The following is a 21,961-nucleotide window of genomic DNA, read 5'->3' on the forward strand; positions in this document are numbered from 1 at the left end:
GAAAAAAACAAGACTATCCCCTCAAAATATTTAATAGATCCAGCAATTCCACTCTGGATATATATACCTAGAAGAATTGAGAGCAGGCTTTTGAAGAGGTATTTGTGTACCCTTATTCATAGGAGAATTACTCACAATAGCCAAAATGTGGAAGAAACCCAACTTTCCCTTGATGAATGAATGGATAAATCAAAAGGTAGTACATACATGCAAGGAAATATTATTCAGCCTTAAAAATTCAAAGACAGACAATGCAAATTCATAGACAGCAGAATGGTAGTTGCCAAGGGTTGTCATAGGGGACAATGGAGACTTACTGTTTAATGGATACAAAGTTACAGTTTTCCAAGATGTAAATAGTTCTGGAGATGAACAATGATGATGGTTACACATTGTGGTTACACACATTGTTAATGTACTTAGTGCCACTGAACTATACATCTAAGATGGTAAAATTTATGCTATGTGTGTTTTACCACCATTAAACATTTTTTAAGCAGCCGGTGGGGGGTAGACACTTTATGTATAATGGAAAGATGTAGATTATGGCAGACTGCTTGTTGTAAATCATATAAGCTGAAAGGTAGTGGAGCACCCTCTTTAAACTACTGAGAGAAGGGGCACCTGGGTGGCTCAGTCGTTGAGCATCTGCCTTCGGCTCAGGTCGTGATCCCAGGGCCCTGGGATTGAGCCCCGCATTGGGCTCCCTGCTCAGCAGGAAGCCTGCTTCTCCCTCTCCCACTCCCCTTGCTTGTGTTCCTTCTCTCGCTGTCTCTCTCTCTCTCTCTGTCAAATAAATAATCTTTAAAAAAATAAAAATAAAATACTGAGAGAAAAGAAAGCTGTTAACCTATGATTCTTTCAAAAATTAAGGTAAGACTTTCTCAGACATACAAAAGCTGGAACAGTTCATCACCTGCAGATTCTTACAACAAGAAACATTAAAGGAAGTCCTTCAGAAAGAAGGAAAATGATACCAGATGCAACTCTGGATCTACACAAAGAAAGGAAGAGCACCAGAAAGAGTAACAACATAAATAAGTACATGACAATTTTTCTTAGTATTTAAATCTCCTAAAGGATGACGGCAACAAATAGAAAACAAATAGGAAGACGATAAAGATACCATGTCAACTGACTCACTAAATGTAAATGGTCTAAATAATCCAGTTAAAAGGCAGAGGTTTTCAAAATGGCTAAAAAAGCAGAACCTAACTATGCTGCCTAAAAGAAACACCCTTCAATTATAAAGACACAGATATAAGTTAGAAGTAAACATTTGGAGAAAGGTATGCCATGATAATACTAATCAATTATTAAAATGGCTATATTTATTTTTAATGGCTATATTTACCTGATACAAAATTTCAAACATCTCAAAGACTATTACCAGAGATAAAGAAAGTCATTTCATAATGATAAATTCATCAAAAGTCAAAGGAATTCTGTTTATGTACTTAACAACAGATTCAAACAATATGAAACAAAAAATTACAGAATTTCAAGGCGATACAGATAAAGCCACAATTATAGTCAAGATTTTAATATCCTCTTAGTAACTGACAGAATGAGTCAGAAGAAAATGAATAGAATTTTTGTTTAATATTTTAAAATACCAACAACCAATTTGATTATGTATAAAACACTTCACCCAACAGCAGAATACACAGTCTTTTTTATTTAAGATTTTATTTATTTATTTATTTGAGAGAGAGAGCGCATGAGAGGGGGGAGGGTCAGAGGGAGAAGCAGACTCCCCGCTGAGCGGGGAGCCCGATGCGGGACTCAATCCCGGGACTCCAGAATCATGACCTGAGCCAAAGGCAGTCGCTTAACCAACTGAGCCACCCAGGCGCCCCAGAATACACAGTCTTTACAAAGACACATATTTCCCTACCACAATGGAATTAAATTAGGAATCAATAAAAGGAAGATCCTTTTGAAAACCCCCAAATACTTGGAAGCTAAATAACACACTTTTGAGTAAACCGTGGGTCAAAAAATAAGTCAAAAGAGAAAATAAGCATTTTGAACTGAAGGAAAAGAAAAACAATAGATCAAAAGATGTGATATGCTGCTGAAAGCAGTACATGAAGGGAAAGGTATGGCACCAAGTGCCTTTAATAAAAAAGAAGGGTCTCAAATCAATGGCTTCAGTGTCCATCCTTAAAAAAATCTAGAAAAATAAAAGCAAATTAAACCTAAATTATGGGGCGCCTGCATAGCTTAGTCAGTTAAGCATCTGCCTTCAGCTCAGGTCATGATCCTGGGGTCCTGGGATCGAGTCCCACATTGGGCTCCCTGCTCAGCGGGGAGTCTGCTTCTCCCTCTCCCTCTGCCCCTCCCCCCACTGTGCACATGCACGCGCGCTCTTTCTCTAATAAATAAAATCTTTTTTAAAAAAACTAAATTAAGTAGAAGAAAGTAAATAATAAAGGTCAGAAAAGAAATAAATGAATTAGAAACACAGGACAGCAATAGGGAAAAAAAGAAAATCAATGGAAGTAAAGCTGGTCCCTGTGGAAGATCAGTAAAATTGATAAACTTCTACCAGACAAATAAAGAAAAATGAAAAGAAGGACACAAATTACCAATATCAGGAAGGGGGGTGGGTACATCACAACAGACTCTGTAAATATGAAGTGGGTAATAAGGCACTGTTATGAAAAACTTTACATCAGTAATTCAACAACTTAGATGCAACAATTTCCTTAAAAGATGCTAACTACAAAAGCTCACTTAAGAAGAAATAGATAACCTGATTGGCCCTGTATCTATGAAAGAAATCAAATTAATAGGGAAAAACCTTTTCACAAGGAAAACCGCAGACCCAGATGGCTTTCCTGGCTACCCATCATTTAAGGAAGAACTAATACTAGTTCCATGCAAACTCTTCTAGAAAATTGAAAAGGAAGGAATACTTCCTTTACTATAAGAATACTCCTGTACTCTTTATGTCAGTATTATCCTGATACCAAAGCTAGAAAAAGGCATGACTACAAAAGTCAGTTACTGACGAGTATCATTTACGAATGTGCAAATTTTCTAAACAATTTTTTAGAAAATTGGATGCAACAATATATAAAAAGCATAATACATTATGAGATAAGTGGAGTTTATGTGAGGAATGTGGGGGGTGGTTTAACATTTGAAAGAAAATCAGTGTAATTCAGCATATTAAAAAACTAAAAAAAAAATTAAAATCATGATCATCTCAATAGACAGAAGAAAACATGTAATGAAATCTGGCATTCATTCCTGATTTTTTTTTTTAAATCCCTCAACAAAGTAGCAATAGAAGGAAACTTCCTCCACCTGATAAAGGGCATCTATGACAAACTCACAGCAGCTAACATCACGCTTAATATCGAAAGACTGAATGCTTTTTCATTAAGATCAGAAATGAGCCAAGAAGGCCATCTCTCACCACTTCTCTTCAACATTACACTGGAATTTTCAGCCAACAAGGCAAGAAAAATAAATAAAAGCATTCAGGTTAAGAAGGAAGAAGTAAAATTCAGTATTCACAGATGACTTGACTGCCTATGTAGAAATCTGGAGGAATGTACCAGAATACTACTCATTAGCATGTTTAACAAGATGGCAGAATACCAGGTTAATACAAAAACTTAAGTGTTTTTCTAGCTACCGGTAATGAACCATCAGGAAATTGTGAAAATAATATCATTTACAATAGCATCAAAAATATGAACTATTTAGGGATAAATCTGACCAAAGATGTCACAGTTGTGGACATCGACAACTACAAAACACTGCTCAGAGAAATTAAAGACCGACATATATCAAGAGATGTATCATGTTCATGGATGGGGAGACTCAGTACTGTCGACAATTTAGTTCTCTCCAAACTGACCTACAGGTTTAATGCAATCCCAGCAGGTGCTTTGTAGAAATTGTTACTGGGCTCTAAAATCCACAAGAAAATGCAAAGGAACTATAATCATCAAAGGAAAAACAAAGTTGGAATACTAACGCTACCCTGATTTCAGTTATTAGAAAGCTATGATAATTAATGCAGTGTGGAATTGGTGTAAAAACAGACAAATAGATCAAGGGAACAAAATAGAGCCCAGAAGTGAGCCCATACACATATGAACAGCTTATTTTCAACACAGGTACAAAGGAAATCAGTGGAGAAAAGATGGTCTTTTCAACAAAAAACACTGGAACAATTTGATCTCTATACACAAAAAAGTGAACTTCAGTTCATATCTCATCATATACGAAATAAACTCTAAATGGATCACCTAAATGTCTATTTTCAATTAAGAACTTTCTAGAGGAGGGACGCCTGGGTGGCTCAGTCAGTTAAGTGTGTGCCTTCGGCTCAGGTCATGATCCCAGGGTCCTGGGATCGAGCCCTGCATCGGGCTCCCTGCTCAGCGGGGAGCCTGCTTCTCCCTCTGCCTGCCCCTCCCCCGGCTTGTGCGCGCGCTCTCTCTGTCTCTCTCTGACAAATAAATAAATAAAACCTAAAAAAAACTTTCTAGAGGAAAACATAGGGAAAAACCTTTATGACTTTGAGTTAAGTAAAGATTATATATATATGTATATAAATGTATATATGTACATATACACATATATATGTATATATGTATATTTCTTATATATATCAAAGAAAGAATGATGTGCAAAGGAACAGATCAATTGGATTTTATCTAAAGTTAAAACTCCTGCTCTTAAAAGGACATTGTTACAAGAATGAAAAGAACCACAGACTGGGAAAGAATAATCGAAAAATCAAAAATCTGATGAAGTATTTGTATCCAGAATATATCAAGAACTTGCCAAATTCAATGATAAGAAAACAAACAACCCAATTAAAAAATGCATCAGGGATCTGAACAGACACTTCTCCAAAGAAGACAGATGAATAGTAAATAAACACATGAAGGAACGCTCAACATCATCAGTCACTAGAGAAATGTAAATTAAAACCACAGTGAGATTTCACCACATGCCTGTGACGATGGCTAAATTAAGAAGACTGGTAGGAATGTGGAGACGCTGGAACTTTCCTACACAGCTGGTGGGAATGTGTAAGGCACAACCACTCTGGGAAACAGTTTGCCAGTTTCTTAAAAAGATAAACCTATGATCCAGGCATTTTGAAAGCCTTTCAATATCCTGTCAAACATCTGTACATGAATCTTCATTGTAGTTTTATTTGTAACTGGAAACAGCTTCAAAGATCCCTACCACTCAGCAATCACAAGGAGTGAATTCTTGGTATGAAATAGTGTATGACACGGATGAATCTTGAATTAAGTATGCCAGAGTGAAAAAAGCCAGGAAAAAAAAAAATAAAATAAAAAAGAATACCTTCTGTTTGATTCCACTTACATAACATTCCAGGCTCTGCAAGCTTGCACAGAGAGACAGAAAGCAGAACAGGAGTTGTTGAAGGGTGCAAGAGAAAGATTATAAATGGACAGGAAGAAACAACCCAAAACCCAACAGCCCAACTCAAAAGGAAGAAGCCGTCCTGGGTTTCTACAGGTGTTTTTACCTGAATGGGACTCGGGGCTTTTCTCTGAGATAAGCTGAGGTCTGGATGTAGTGTTTGTACATATTTGCCCGTGTGGTATTCCTCAAGAGAGCAGAGGATTACCCAGCACTCACCGATATGCCAAGGACAACCGGCAGAGCACAGAGGTCAACACCTGAGCGGCCATTCTCACCACCAGCGCAGGTCGATGGTGCCCAACAAGCAGCTACAGACCCCAAGCATTCATTGCAAGAAAACACAGGGGCAGCTTTTTAAGAATGGGGAGACAGAACCACCAGAAAGAACAACACCACAAAATGGTTCCCGCAAAATCTTATTCACGTTTCCCAAGGGAAATGTGCATCTGTGCCTAATGGAATGAGGAAAAAGGAAAAAAAGTCCTGTTTCGTGTTTGACCTTTGCACACCTGAGTTTTACATATATATTCATGTTTTTCCAGCATGAAAGTAAAGGCACCAGGGGAAAATGCAAAAGGTATGTTCTGCTCTGTACGCAAATTTATCTTCACGTTTGTTCTCGTTTCCTTCCACCCGTTTATCTTTCCCAGTTGCCAAGAACAGCTCTGGGAGTAATCACCTCCCACGCCAAAAGCTGGGGACATGATAATTGGCGTCTGATGACAGGGGATTACATTTTTAAATAGTCACTTTCAACTTCATAACATGTATGTCATTTTTAACCGTCTATATATACTGCTTCAACTCCTACATTTAAGGGGAGAGGGGTGTCTATGGAAGACGGACCAATGAGAAACATACATTCACCAAAACTTTGCGTGGGTTTAAAAAAAAAAAATTGCAACCCAGAAGATCAGATGTCATTTATGTAACAGCGATCTTAAAATACAAGAGCTAGGAAAAGGTCTCTATCTATCAAAATGACTTCCTGGTTAATTTGAGTAAAGATTTGAGTTTTTGAAATATCACATACTATTAATAAACCTAAGGGAGAATAAATTCTTTTTTGCTGTACTGAGAAACACACACCATGTATCATTCATAGGAGATACTGGCACTACTTTAGAGAAAGGGGCAATTATTTGCAAAGGAACCCATCTGGGACATTCACCTCGCGTCTCTTGCAAGCTCCTAATACTGAAAAGAACCAAAGATATCTATTCATTTGTAATGCGCATCTCAACCAGTTGGGAAAACCTCACCAGCTCCACACAAATGTAAAAATGAGAGACTCCAACAGAGCCAGCAGCGTGGCTCCTTGCAGCCCAGTGGCACAGCCAGCCGGCTGGCTCACCAGCAGGTGGTTGTTTGCTTAAGGCTGCTGATATGTGACAGAAAGGTTACCTTAGGAAAGCAAGGACCCTGACATTTCTGCTAAGGAACCCTCTGTTTGTAATGAAGAAACATTTGAAACAACCTAGGCGGCCAGCAATGGGGGAATTAATAAAACTACTAAATCCCCCAGCCAGCTAGAGCAGTTAAAAGGAATGAGCTAGAGCCACACGCAAGGATACAGCTGGACATCTGAGGCTTTGTAGAGCTTTTAAAAAGACACGTTCCATAATGTTTACAAAAGGATACCATTTGAGGGAAGAAAAATCCCACCACAAACACTGTATTTCCTATGTATAAATAGGGAATCAGCACAAAAGCAAAAAGGAAATGAGATGGAAAGATCCGAAATAAACTCCCAAAAGGAGGAGGGGGAGGGAGGGGCGTAAGAGCTAGGAGCGTAGGGTCCCCTGCTCTATAGAGAACAAAAAATAAGAGAAATAGCAATTTTATTCTGTTACTGTCTACGCCCCCCCCCTTTTTTTTTTACATATACAGGCAGTCAACGCTGCCTGCTAATGTTTGTACCTCAGATAATCTAGTTGACCTTTTTAGAGCTTATCTGGAAAAGCAAAAGAATGAAACTTTTATTATTCATAGCTGCCAACTCGATCTTATTCTAGCTCTGGAAGGAGCCTACTGAAACACATTTTTCCAAGGTTAGAGGTTCTAAGATTGATTTGATGAGGTGACACCAGGGCATTCTGTACAACTGGAATTTTTCTGCAGAAAAAATTTACTTTATGTCTTTGTAACATTTCATGTATGGTTGGCATTATTTGGGAAAGTGTGTTGAAACAGATGATCCCCTTTCTGAGCTAGGAGAGCATTGCTCCTTCTTAATCTTGTTACAGAGATTACACCAGCAACACATCCTGCTTCAGCCCCCAGCTGGCTGTGTTCTGCAGGGACCCCCACAATTCCTACACATGGGTGGGGTGCCAAAAGGAGACGAACACCATTACCACAAGTACCCCAGCTACTCCTTCACTGAAAATCACAGGAAACTCATATAATGAAATGCAAAAGAAATGAATTTAGAATCCAGGACCCACAGGCACCAGCCACAGATAATTGGGAAATGAAATATTCTACTTCCTCCAAATTCACCTACAGATTCAATGTGCTCCCAATCAAGATCCCGGCAGGCATTTGTAGAAAATGACGAGCAGGCCCTAAAAATTATAGGGAAACGCAAATGACTAGAATACACAAAACAATTTTGTAAAAAAACGAAGTCAGAGGATTTACAATACTTGATTTCAGTACTCACCATAAAAATACAGTCATCAAGGCTGTGTGGTAACTGGCATAAAGATAAGCACACAGATGAATGAAACATAACACAAACTCCAGAAACAGACCACAAATACACAGAACTCTGAATTTTAACACAGTTATCACCGCAGTTCCATGGGGAGAGGATAATCATTTCAACAAATGGTGCCGGAACAACTCGACATCCATATGGGAAAACAGGACCATCGAGCCCTGCCTCACACCATACACCAAAATCGACTCAAAACGGATCACAGGCCTCACTGTAAAAAGTAAAACAATAAAATGCTGGAAGAAAACTTTTGTGACCTAGGGTGACAAAGGTTTCTTAGATAGAACACAACAAGCAAGAAGCATAAATGAAAAAAAAATGGATAAACTGGACTTCACCAAAATTAAACGCTCCTGCACTTTGAAAGACGCCTTAAAAGGGCCCACGGACCAGGTGAAAACACTCACAAGCTATGTGCGTATGTGACAAAAGACTTGTATCCAGATTATACAACCAACTCTGATGATTCAATAATAGAAAGACAAACAAGCTATAAAAACAGGCCAAAGATTTGCGCAACCACTTCACAAGAGAGGTGACAAGGGGCTAACAGTCACAGGAAAAGGTGCTTACTGTCGTTAGTCATCAAGGAAATGCAAATTAAAACGAGATACAACCATATACCCACCGGAAGAGCTAAAATTAAACGCCAGAATGTGAAAAATGTGAAGTAACTGGAACTCAGATATTTCTGGCGGGGATATACAGTGGCCCCAGGCCCCTTACACCTGCTCAGTTCACAGCCTGGCCCCCACACAGCATCTGAGGTGCTGAGCCTGCTCTGAAACATCCACAGAAAGTAACGAAGGAAGGCTGTGTTCTCTGGCTCTAACTCTGGGCTCTAACCACCCCCATGACGAACAGTGCGGTCGCTAGGATGCTGCAAGTGGCTAACGGAGCTTTGATTTAGGTTATTAGGAAAAACCTGCTGTGATGAACTCAGGTGACCTAAATATCTAAGCTTCAGGGGTTCCCCCCATCCCACCACATCTTCCTCACGCAAATGAATTTCTCCAAGATACTTGAAAGCAGAGGTTCTCAAACTGAGGGCCAGCAGCATCAGCATGACATGGGAGTTTGTCAGAAAGGCGGCCCCTCGGGCCCCACCTGAGACCACGCAAGTGGGTCTGCGTCTTCCTGAGACGGGCCAGCCTGAGTGACAGGTGCTGCCAGGGCCACAGCTAAGGCCCTCCCAGACTGTAAAGCGCCATTCAAATGGGTACAGTGAGGGGCGTCTGGGGTGGCTCAGTCGGTTGGGCGTGTCTGCCTTCGGCTCAGGTCATGATCTCAGGGTCCTGGGATCGAGCTCCCGCACTGGGCTCCCTGCTCAGCGGGAAGCCTGCTTCTCCCTCTCCCGCTGCCCCCTGCTTATGCTCGCTCTCTGTCAAATAAATAAAAAATCTAAAAAAAAAAAAAAAACAAAAAACAAAAAACAAATGGGCGCAGCGGGCATGAGCAAGGACAGCTGAGCTGGCTGTCGCAGGAGTTCTGCCCGGAAGGGAAGAGGGTTCCAGAGACAACTTCATTTTCTCAAGCAACCTTAACCTGGGGGACAGGCACCGAGAAACAAAAATGTACAGAAAGAAAAAAAGATGTAAAACTATATATTTTTTCTAAGATGCAAAAAAGCGATGGCATTTCAACACAAAAGAAACATAGATGCTCCTGAATTATTCAGACCCAGGCAACTTGATGATTATACAGACGGAACAAAAAGATCCACCGTCTTTCATCATATGGCCCAGCTTTGTCACCAGATCAGCAGGCCCTGGTTTCTCACCCTGGCGTTTGGGGAGGTCTGGGATCAGGTCAAATTTCTGTGTGTGCTATCAGGAGCTACCTGGCCCAGGGCCTCTGCTAGAGGGCAGGAAACGTTTGCTGGATTTCTTTCTGTAAGGGTGAACAAGGAACACCCCTATCGCCAAGGAATTTAAAGTTTCTGCTTGATCCAAGGGAGGGTAAGGGGGAGATTCAGTGCCAGGGCAGGCCTGGAATGGTGGTTGGAGGGCACTGGCCAAGGAGGTTTCACAGAACCACAAAGAGGACCACAATGAAAGGAACCCCTAATGTTAATTCCTTCTACAATATTTTTTTGAGAACCTACCTTGTGCAGGCACCACTCTGAGACGCTGGGGCCAAAGACAGACAGATCCTCCATCCACGTGTCCGAGATCCGTGGGCCCTCAGGGCTTCTTCTGCCTACGGGATAAATAGGGTCAGACCACCCAGCACCTGTGTTCTCTAGTTTAGGGCTCACAGCAGGTGGGAGGGCCAGCCTCTCTCAAGGCCCCTCAGACCCTGGACCCCTGGGGCATCCCACCTCCCTAACAAGGGACAGAAGCCCCTCTACGATTCTGCTCCCTCCCTTCCCTCAGAAGACAAAGCTGAAAAAAAGCACCTGTTAGAATCTGATTCCCAATCCACCTGCCAGTTAGTTCTGGGCTCAGCTTCCATGTGAATTTCTCTCATTTGCTAATTTCTTTTCATTTTTGATAAGCCTCTGCCACTTCCGCACAATCCCTCCAATAGCTCAGTGAACACCCAAAAAAGGAGGGGGACGATGGAACCAATTTTATCATCAGCTAGTTGGAAACATTACTCAGTAATGCATGTTTTAATTCTGAAAAGGTTCTTCAGGTTTTTTTTTTTTTTCTAATTAGGGAGCTGCGGCGAGGCTTGGGGGAAGATCTCACCCACTGTGGGTGCAGTGTCTCAGGGATCGTGTCCCAGTGTCTGTGGAGAGATGTTGGTGCCTTTTCCACTCACTTTCCCAGACCTTGACATTTAAAGCAACTTGGCGAACACAACTCCCTGGTAATTTTAAGTTTTCTATTTACCTATACGTTTGCATGGTGGGCTGTGAACATTCCTAATCTACGTCTCCATATATCCTACAAACATCTCTGGTAGCAGATGGGAGAGATGCATATAGCAGAATGTTCTGCGCAGCAAAAGAGCCGCAGACAAGGCAAAAAGCCTACCTCCCAGAGTTGATTAAATCAATTGCGATACGGCCACTGAATGGGAAACCATGTAGCTATTAAAGAGAATAAAGTAACCCATCGTTGCATAATGGTCATATGATCATATATGCTCTAGTATAATTTACAATATTGTGTTATTATGTATCATATTAATGAAACACAAATTAGTATTTATTAAATAATATGAATCATTTATGGTGATTATTTTGTATTACGCACTGCAAACCACTGTATTAACACATCATACATTAGTTCATGAAAAATCAAAGTGCAGAGAACTGCAGAGTCAGTCCATTTGTATAAAAATAAAAATTGGAGACTATAAATACGTTTGAGTATACGAGTGTGTCTATCAACCGTCGGGAGCAGCGGGGCTCAGTAATTCCCCGCGCATCAGCATCACCTGGAGCTCTCCACCGGCGGGTCTAATTTGGCAGGTGTGGGTGAGCCGGCGAGGATGCGGGGCTGCAAGCTCCCAAGTGATGCTGCTGGTCCGGGACGAGGCACGCTCCCTGGGCTCAACCGCGGGGAGGTGGCGGACAGGGAGCTTTGGGCTTTTTACTTCTTTAACAACTACGCATTCATCCCACCACCCTTGCCGAGCGTGGGCTCCGCACAGGGCAGCCGTGGACAGCCCGGGGGTCGGGCTGGCAACCAGAACCGCCACTTTTCCTCCGCTTCCGGCGTGCTTCGCCCCAGAGGGGAAACTGAGGCTCCGACCCGCGCCGTCCAAGGTCTCGGACTTAGTCTGGCGGAGCTGGGATTCGAACCCTGACTCGGCGTCGCCGACAAACGTTCCGCCCGCTCCCGAGTTCCGGACACGCCTCCTTTGCCGTGGCCGTGGGGACTCGCGACCCACAGTCCCAGCGCACGCGGGAACCCCCGAAGGCCGGCCGGTCGGCGGGAGTCCGGGGGGAGCGTCCGGCGCGCGCCCGCTGGAGCCCCGCCCAGCCCCGCCGGCCGCAGGGACGGGGCGGGGCCGCGCGACGGCCGGGCGGGCGCGCTCGCGCTCGTGTCCGCGGGGCGAGCTCACGGGAGCGACGCCAGGATAGAGGCTCGCGGAGCCGCCATTCCAACGCAGGCGCGGTGGCCAAGTGGTAAGGCGTCGGTCTCGTAAACCGAAGATCACGGGTTCGAACCCCGTCCGTGCCTACTGCCGGTCTCTCTTGGCTGGGAGACTTTTTAGGCTTGGGATCGCTTTTCCAGAGTGGCCCTCCGCAGAGCCCGCCTCCTGTATTCCGCAGCTAGAGTCTCGCCCCTGGGAGCCATGGGTGCAGAGCCGGCCAACTGTTTTCACCCTGTTTGACTTCAAGTTCTCTTCCCCTCCTCGCGGAGAATGAGCGTCTGGGTGGTCTGGCCTCCGCGAGTCCGCAAGCTCGGCCCGCGCGGCACTCCGCTCCCTGCAAACAGCGCCCCCTGCCGCCCCCCAGCGGGACGTGGAGGGTCCCCCGGACACCCGTGGCCCTGGGCAAAAAAATAAAAAAACACCCTACAGCTGCTGTCACTTGACTGGAGAGCCACTAAGCTTTTCCCCTCAACATTAAAGTCCAATTTTACCCTCTCTAACGAGAGGACTGCCGTGGCCTGATGCCGGGCCCAGACCCAGAGTCAGCTGCTGACTGGCTTGCTATTTTTAAAAAGAAATCCGTTGCAGGCACTGCATTCGAGAGGAAACCCTCCCCAGAGGTGCAGCCGTTCTGACGGGAACACCTAAACCGGTGTGAGCCTCCGCTTGCCTTTCTGTGAAATGGGTCTCTGGCCAGCCGCAGGTGTTTATGAAGTCGCTGCCAGACACACTGGCCGGAGAGGCGGCCTCAGTAAACGGAGCTAGGGCCGCAGGGAACCTGTTTTCTTTGCACCACGAAAGGATGCACCACGGGGCTGCTCGAGTGCAGTATGCAGTGACCTCGACCCCAGGGAGGTGGCCTATTGTGTCATCTGAAAACCGGCTTGACCTAGCTCGTGGAAACCTGGGTCAGCCTGACATTCCTAATAGAGTCATGGAGCTCCTGGTGTATGCGTGGTGGAGCTGAACTCAGGGGCTACCTCGGTGAACCAGACAGATCGGGGCGAGCTCTCTGATGGAGAGAGTGGGGTTGGGGATGCGATGGGGGGGCGCGGCGGGGAGCCTGGCAGGAGCGGCCGGGGGTTAGACTCCCGGACTTGCCGGGCTTCATCAGCATCCCCAGGCTTGTGGAAACGCTGATCACTGGGCCCCACCTCCAGCGCTTCTGCATTCAGTAAATCCGAGATGGAGCCTGACCGTTTGCATTTGTAACTACCTCCCACCTGATGCTGATGCTGCCGGACCACACGGAGAACTGCTCTTCGAAAGACAGCCCCATTCTAAAGCCACACTCTAAACCCCGGGGCACGTGTGTGTGCATGTATACAAATGTGGAAGCTCACACACATGAAAGTAGTGAACAACAGGGCTTCTCACACTTCAACCTGGGGCGCGCAGGAAAAGGCAGGTTCTGATTCTTTAGTGGAGCCGGAGACTGCATTTCTGCGTCTTGCTGATGCTGGGGTGACTGGTCCCCGCCTTCCCTGACTGGACATAGGGTAGAAGGATCCACACCAAATTAACAGTCGTTGCCTCTCTGGGGGGGGGGGATGTCCAATCGGGGAGCTGTTGAAAGTCTTCCTTCATTTCTATCCTGTAAATGTTCACATTGTTTGGATTTTCTGGGAGATGATTGTATGACGTGTAATTTTTTTGTTCTTACCAGAATCACTCCAGAACCCACAAACCCAAAGGTAACCTATTAGAACACAGGCATATTAGAATGATCCAGAATTAAGACAGATAATGATTGAGTGTCCTCTTCTCTCCACTGGGGCACCCATTCATTTCTTTTTAAAGAAGTGTCACAAAAGAACACTTGGGCTCTTCCCTTTTAAAAATATCCCAAAATAGGGCGCCTGGGTGGCTCAGTCAGTTAAGCAACTGTCTTCGGCTCAGGTCATGATCCTGGAGCCCTGGGATCGAGTCCCACATCGGGCTCCCTGCTCAGCGGGGAGTCTGCTTTTCCCTCTGACCCTCTTCCCTCTCGTGCTCTCTGTCTCTCATTCTCTCTCTCTCAGATAAATAAATATAAATCTTAAAAAAAAATCCCAAAATATCCCTCCCCATTAAACAAACAGAAAACCACACTGCCCCCCACAGGTAGGCCAATATCTGTGGGGGGGGGGGAGGTTACTTGTCCAGGGAGATTTTCCTGTCCTTCCCTCCAAAGAGTGAATCAGTGCTCCTAGGTGACATCATCCTAGGAAAGCACCCCCAACAATTTCCCCGCCTCACCCTACACAGGGTGCCACCCCCCTCGGCTGCACATGATGAATGGACTTTAGAAAAAGGCAATTTACATAAGGTACTGTGAGTACCATTCTCCACCTCCCCCCCACAAAAATTGCACAAAATATCTAAGGGTATATATTTATATGTGGAGAAGCACATGCTATTTTGTTTTTCGTTCTTAAGCCTGGAAGATTACACATAAATCTCAAAATCATCACCTCTGGTTGAAATCTGGGGATGCCACAGAGCTGTAAAAACCAGTTTGGCACAGGCTGTCGAATCAGGCACCAGTGACCAAAATCCTGAATTTGCGTCCTCTTTACACTTAAATGCGTAGCGCTGATTAGGTGTCTGAATAAGCAAAGCCATTTTATGTTGATTTAAACCACTTGTGTTCATGAATATAGAAAGCCATGTTTGGATTTCTATAACTTTTCTATGAATTTCTGAAAGTCGGCTTGAACTCCGCTGTGTTTGCTCTGTGAAGAATCGTTCTCTGGTCGGCTTTGGGTATGAAAAGGGAAAGATAAGAAGCCCCTGACGCTGAGGGTGGGAGGAGAGGTAACTGAGCCTACATCCTCTGAGACACTGCTGTGTGAACTGGACCACTGGGGAGAAGGTGGGTTTGCATTGAGAGCTCTGAAAGGACAGATCATGAGAGTGAGTAGTAGAAAAAAGGTTAAATAAGAATTCTGAAGCCAAAGAGGGAGCCCAGGATCCTAGCGTTAGCAAGGAAGGGCTGTTTTGTCAGCAGAGGCTGCGCGGTAGTAAACTTCAACAGTGACACCAGGTGGCAGCATAGAGCAAGGGCAGGGTTAGCCTGGCTTCTCTCTGCCCTGCAACTACCAGAAACCCGTGGGAGCCATAGACCCTCCACTTAACCTCTCTGGGCCTCAGTTTCTCCAGTTCTGAAATTGGAATGACACACACTCACTTGCTTCTTGTCTGGTGGAGTCCTCCTGATGACAACATTGTAAACATCCATCAGCCAGGATGTCAAGGGTGGTCCATCCATGTCATGGCATCATGGGCAGCCGTTAAAAGGAATGACTGACTCATGGATCTGGAGATTAATTTAGTAAGAAAAGCTGTGTCCTGCTTTTGGGTTTTGTTTACAGCTTTATCAGGGTATAACTGATACACAAAAGCACCCACACATATTGAACGTATACAACTGGATGAGTTTGGACATATGGACACGCCCTGGAAACCATCACCACATTCAAGGTAGTAGACAGACCATCACCTCCAGCCTTCCTGGGTCCCTTTGCTTTTTGTGTGTATGTGATAAGAACACTTAACGTGAGATCTGCCCTCTCAACAAATTGGTTAACGATAGTCACTCTCTTGTACAGATCTCTAGAATTCCTCCATCTTGTATAACTGTAACTCTAGTGGATGTCTTTGTAAAAAATAAATAGGCATATTTATCCACACATGTATGGATTTTTCTGTTGGTTTCTCAGAATGTGAAGAACACCCACCTCCCACGCGGATGGCTCCCTGTCATGCTCTTGACCATGAAGACCTCCAGGTGGGGTGAGTGGTGGCAGGGAATTACAGAGCCAATGACCAATTGCTTTTCTATTATTGTGACATCAGAGACAGAAGCTGTGTTACTTTCAGGTTCACTATTTTTGCAGCATAAACTTAAAATCTTAACAACAGAAAAAAAGAAAATGTAAAGAGTACACAGATGTCAGGGCTCTGGAGGGCACAGGTGTTCACACTGAGCTCACACCACATGGCTGAGATGCCCGGTCTGCAGGGAGAAAGCCCACTCTTGCCATCCAAACTGACTCCGTCGAAGGAGAGGCCTCGGATCGACCGCCCTGGCGCGTCTCCCATCTGGAGTGACATCATGTGCCTTGAAAACCTACATTAAAGAATGAAAAATGGCCCTCTTAATAAGAGAGTGAGTGATTTGTAGTCATGCATGAGTTGAGAGCCACATTTCAAAACCAGAAGCGTATTTCGGGCATGAGTAGCACTTAAAAGAAAATATTGTGGCAGGCCCCTGGAAGCACCAGACGTTGTTTGTGTCACATCTACTTGAGTTTTGCTTCAGCAAATCACCAGGCTGGCTCACGAGGAACACTCCCCGAGACCGTGTTCCTGTCTGTGCCCTGCTCCCCCATCCTGCCCTTCTCACTCAGGTAGGCAGAGCTGATTTTTCAGTCCCTGTGGGTACAGGAGAACCCCCAAACTTGATGCCTCGCTGGATGTAAGATCTGCAACAATTCTGGAAACACACCCAGATAAGAAACCCCATCTCTTCCTTGGAGAAGCGTTGGCGGGCAGACTCTATGATATCCTGTTATACTTGCCTTCTGGTCTTTGCACTTCATGTCATCCCTTCTTCTTAAGTGGGGTGACCTGCTTCCAGCCAACAGCATCTGGCAAAGGGGATGTGATGCCTCTTCTCTGATTATGTTACATAAGACGGCCACACCCATGTGGATAGCAGACTGTCTCCGGCTGGCTGGACGAAATGAGCAGCCATGTTGGGGAGGCCCCCATGGCGAGGAATGGAAGGCGTCCTCCAGCCAACAACCAGCAAGAAATTAGAGCCCTTGGTCCAATGGGCCACAAGGAACTGAATTCTGTCAGCAGCCACGTGATCTTGAAAGTGAGTCCTTCCAGTTGCTATGAGCTAAACATTTATATCACACACACACACACACACACACACACACACCCAAGTTCATATGTCAAAGCCCTAATCCCCAGTGCGATGGTATTAGGGGGTTAGGCCTTTGGGGGCTAATCAGAAGGGGATGAGGTCATGAGGGTGAGGCGCTCAGGGTGGAATTCATGCCTTATAAAAAGAGGATGAGACACGAGCTCTCTCTCTCTCTCTCTCTCTCTCTCTCTCTCTCTCTCTCCACCATGTAAGGACAAGAAGGCCATCCTAGCGACAAACCCAGGATCCAGGTTTGAGTTGGTTTTCTCCCACCGCTCGATCAAGTTACCCCAGCCTTAGTGACTTAAAACCACCCCTACTTCTTCTCTGTCCGTATCTGTAGGTCAGAAGCCCAGGTGGGTTCTAGGTGTCAGACAAGTCTAAGGTCAAGGTGGTGACCAGCTGGGCTATGATCAGAGGCTCTTGGTGAATCTGCTTCCATGCTCCCGCGGGTGGTTGGCCAGATCCAGTTCCCTACACTTGTAGGACTGAGTTCTGTTCCATGGCACCTCGAGGCCTCTCTTCAGTCCTTGCACACAGTGTCCTGACATCTGCACCAAGTCCTCTGCTCATTTCAAATCTTGCTTTACCTTCTGCATCTTTCCATCTTTCTCATGCAAGCCAAAAAAAAAAAAAAAAAGAAAATTCTCTGCTTCATGCAAGCCAAAGAAAATTCTCTGCTTGGAAGGGCTCTTAGATTTGGATTGGGCCCACCTGGATAATCCAGACTCATCCTCCTTTTTAAAAGTCTATAACTTTAATTACATCTGCAAAGTCCCTTTTGCCACAAAACACAATATATTCATAGGTTCTAGGGATGAAGGTGTGGACAAATTTGGGAGACCATGGTTCTGCTTACCCCAACCCCTTGACTCACCTCTCCTCCGTCACTTGCTCATCCAGCTGGTCAATGCCTAAACCTCTCTCCAGTCACCTCCTGTGTGTTGCTTTAGACCTTCACTGTTCCATCTCTTCTTTGATGACTGGTGCTTGGACTGGTGCAGTAGACTCCTACCTGGTATCCTTTGCTTTCCGTCTTGCCGCTCTTCCGCCCTTCCACTGTCATTTGACCTCTCTCCAACAGAGCAGTGAATATGTCACTCTCATCATTCCGTCCTTCACAAGATGCCCATCACCGCCAGGATAAATCCCAACTCCTCAGCATGGCATTCCAGGCCCCAAGTGTCCCTCCTACTGTGCTCCCTCTTGCTCTTCAATGTTTTACACCAGTCTTTTGTATGCCTTCAATTCGGTTTGTGCCTTAGTCCTCTGGGCCTGCATATATGCTGTTCCCTCTACCAATAATGAATGGCCTTTCTCCATTTCTGGCTTCTGGGAAAACTCCTACTCATACCACAAAACTTTGCCTAACTATTACTAACTTAACTATTATTTTGAATCATCCCTCAACACATTAGTTGGAGTTGCTCTTTCCTCGCCGTACTACCAGCACCTTGGCTTTATTGCTTTTCTAGCACCTACCACAGGATATTACAATTATTGGCTTACATGCCCATGCATTTCCCAAGAGACGACAGGCTGAAAGCTCAAATGCCCAGAGAAGCCAGACAGATTGTGCAAATGTGCGAAAACTTTTGGGGATAAGACAATAAGGACTCGAGGGGCCTGAGAGAAACTTGAGAGTTCACGCCAGGCTCAAAGCCACCACGTTTCCAAAAACCCCGCGTAAATGAGACCTAGGAATCCTCCTCTGGCGGGCAAGCCTTGCGGAAATTCATGTACACAAGGCTGTTCAGAGCGGCATTGCTGGGAAGAGCTAAATGTCCGTCCAGGAAAACAGAAATGCAAACTGTGGAAGGCTCACAGAATAGAATTAAGTTCAGCAGTTCAAAGAAATAAACTATAACACCATCCAACTACATGGAGAAAGCTCACAAAATGTGGGGGAAAAAAAGGCAGAGAAAGATGATGCCATTTATACAGAGTAAACATGGTGCAAACACAGCCCTATTTGTTTCTGGTCACACAGGTGGTAAAAGCGTAAAGACTTGCCCAAGTGTGATGATGTCTATATCCAGGACAACATTCTCTGTGGGGATCCTAGAGATGGCCAAGAGGGGTATTAGCTGAATTTGCATTTGATTTGATTTATGTATTACTTAAGCTGAGTGGTGGCGTAGGGGTGTTTGTTAATTTATTCTCTGTTGTTCGGAGTTGGCCTGAAAGACCTCGCAATTAAAGGCAAAAAAAAAAAAAAAAGTGGCTCTCGTGTGGTCTAACCCACATCATGCCGCCTAGCACAGAGCCTGGCACATGCAGGATGAGGAAAATACTACGTCCATTTTACAGATTGAGGGAAAGAGACAGAAGGTACGTTCCCCAGGTTCCAGAGGACGGACTGGCCTTGGGTTCGGGGCTGGAGGTGTGTGCGCAGAGGTAGAAATGGCCCATCCCTGGGCCTTTCCCAGAACCAGCCCTCCCCGGCTCACATTTACGTGGACATTTGCACAAGGCCACAGCAGTCCGGTATCAGAACGGAATTGAACAGCCCTTTCAACGTCCCCCGTGGCCCTCTAGAAGCTACCAGAGTGGGCATTAGTGGGGAGAGGCTCCAATAATCCAACTCAACGGCTCTAAGAATACTCCCGCTGTCTCTGCAGCCGGCCCATCTGGTAAGCCTCTGGCCTCTCCCCAGACTCTCTCTGCCCCCCACCGCCCCCAGCTGGGATGACTCCTCTCTGACCAGCTCACCACTTGTTACCTACATGATCTATTCCCTTTCTCAGACTCTCTGTCCCTTCCTAATGTATCTCCACGATGTCCAGGTTCCTTTTGACTGGTCCCCTCACCCATTACCCTGACGGGCATATCAAGACCTTGCCCACAAGGCTAACAGTCTTTGGGGACCGGCTGTGGGTATTCAAAAGATTCTACTTTCTTTCCAGTGACAGCCACTCCCACAGACCTGAGCCAGCAACTCTCCACTCTTCCCACATCCCTTGTCCAGGATACGTAGGGTGACCCACCGTCTGGTTTGTCTGGGACTGTCCCAGTCTTTTTTTTCTTAAGATTTTATTTATTTTTTGACAGAGAGACACACAGCGAGAGAGGGAACACAAGCAGGGGGAGTGGGAGAGGGAGAGGCAGGCTTCCCGCGGAGCAGGGAGCCCGATGCGGGGCTCGATCCCAGGACCCCGGGATCATGACCTGAACCAAAGGCAGACGCTTAACGACTGAGCCACCCAGGCACCCTGGGACTGTCCCAGGCTTATCACTGAAAGTCCAATGACCCAGAAAACCCCTCCGTCCTGGCAAACCAGGATGATGGGTCATTCTACCTATCCTTTCTTCCAAAAGAAGCCAGACATCTCAGGGACTCTCTTAAGAGACTTGGAGACAGGCTACCACCACTAGGAATGACCACCAGCCTCTGACCAGCATGAGGCCCCAAACCCCAAGGACATCTCGCAGTCAGTGTCACCCAGGGATTGCTGCATCCTCAAGGCGCAGGTGGAGACCCGGGCCCTGGTTGGGACCATGTGGCCCCAGGCAGCACTGAAAGTTGCACATTGCATTCTCCAGGGGTAGACCCTGGGAAGTTTCTATAATCCAGGCCATGAAGGTTGGGGCTGGCCACTCTGCATTGCAAGAAGAAAGAATTTTAAGTCAAGGGGTCAAAACTCAAATACCTACATGACCAGGCAGATGACCTAAGTGAATCCAGCCAGGCAGGAACTATGCCCTTAGTACTTTGGGTACTTTTTTCTACAAGGAACAGGGGCTGCCCTGTCTCAAACTGCCTTTAAAAATAAGGAAATTTATTAGGCATTTACCAGGATGTCTAGAGGGACGGTGGGTTTCTCAAGTGAATGTTTGAGCAGCTCCAACAGGCCACTAGAGACACAGGTTCCTTCCACCTCTCTTCTCTGCCATCAGCATGTTGGCTTCACCCCCAAGTCTGGCCCAAAATGGTTGCTGCGGTTCCAGGGATCACATCCAAATTCACCATCTCTCATTGGTTGGGATGGTGTCACATGGTTATTCTCCAACCAATAACTGGTGGTTTCCCCTGAGCCAAAGAGCTGAGCTGGAGAGGGCTGTGGAAGGACAATAAGAAGAGAATTTCCATCACCAATTTGAGGAAGGATCTGGGACAGCCACTTGAAACAGAGACACTGTTTCATACGTCCATTAGCTTCCTCTTCCTCCTGGTCTCTGAGCCAGGCACCACATTTCACAGCCCCTTTGGGTACTTATTGGGCCTCATGACGGGTGCTCACCCATGTGAGACACTTCCTAGCTGATGCAGTTAAAAGCTGGTTTGCTTTCCCTGTAAACCACTCCCGCCCCCAGCTCATGGAGAAAGAATGAAGCCCTAGAAGATGTCAGAGTACCAGTTGTGATCTCCAGGTCATGGGATCAGGACCCCCACTGGGCTCCGTGCTCAGTGCAGAGCCTGCTTGGGACTCTTTCTCCCTCTTGCTCTGCCCCTCCACCACCAACCCCCACCCCTGCACTCTCTCTCTCAAATGTATAAATAAAATCTTTAAAATATATATATTAAAACTTTTTTTTAAAGATGCCAGAGCCACAAAATAAAAGGCACCTGGGTTTCTAAATAACTTGTGGGTCCCCCTGCTCCCCACTTCTTGGGCTGTGATCCAAACAAGAAATCAAACTGTACTGTGGTGAGCCGATGAAAGTGTGGGATTGTTTGTTACAGCAGCTAGCTTTCCCTGACTCATATTCTCTTATATGCTGTTCCGCTGCAACCAACTGTTGCCCTGTGGGAATGCGGGCCCACCGTTGCCAAATCTTTTGATCATCTGATTTTTTGTTTAAGAGAAGCCAGAAATCTGGATTTTTTTAAATATGAAATTTCC

General features: G+C 45.5%; 1 non-coding gene across 1 annotated transcript; it reads left to right on the forward strand.

The window, feature by feature from the left end:
• The first annotated feature begins 12,213 nt into the window (after nucleotides 1-12,213).
• On the forward strand, nucleotides 12,214-12,285 carry TRNAT-CGU. The gene has a single exon. It is a non-coding gene; the product is annotated as a tRNA-Thr (tRNA).
• The last annotated feature ends 9,676 nt before the right edge of the window (nucleotides 12,286-21,961 follow it).

This window comes from Zalophus californianus, chromosome 10 (genome assembly GCF_009762305.2).
Source record: "Zalophus californianus isolate mZalCal1 chromosome 10, mZalCal1.pri.v2, whole genome shotgun sequence".
In the NCBI taxonomy this organism is placed as follows: Eukaryota; Metazoa; Chordata; class Mammalia; order Carnivora; family Otariidae; genus Zalophus; species Zalophus californianus.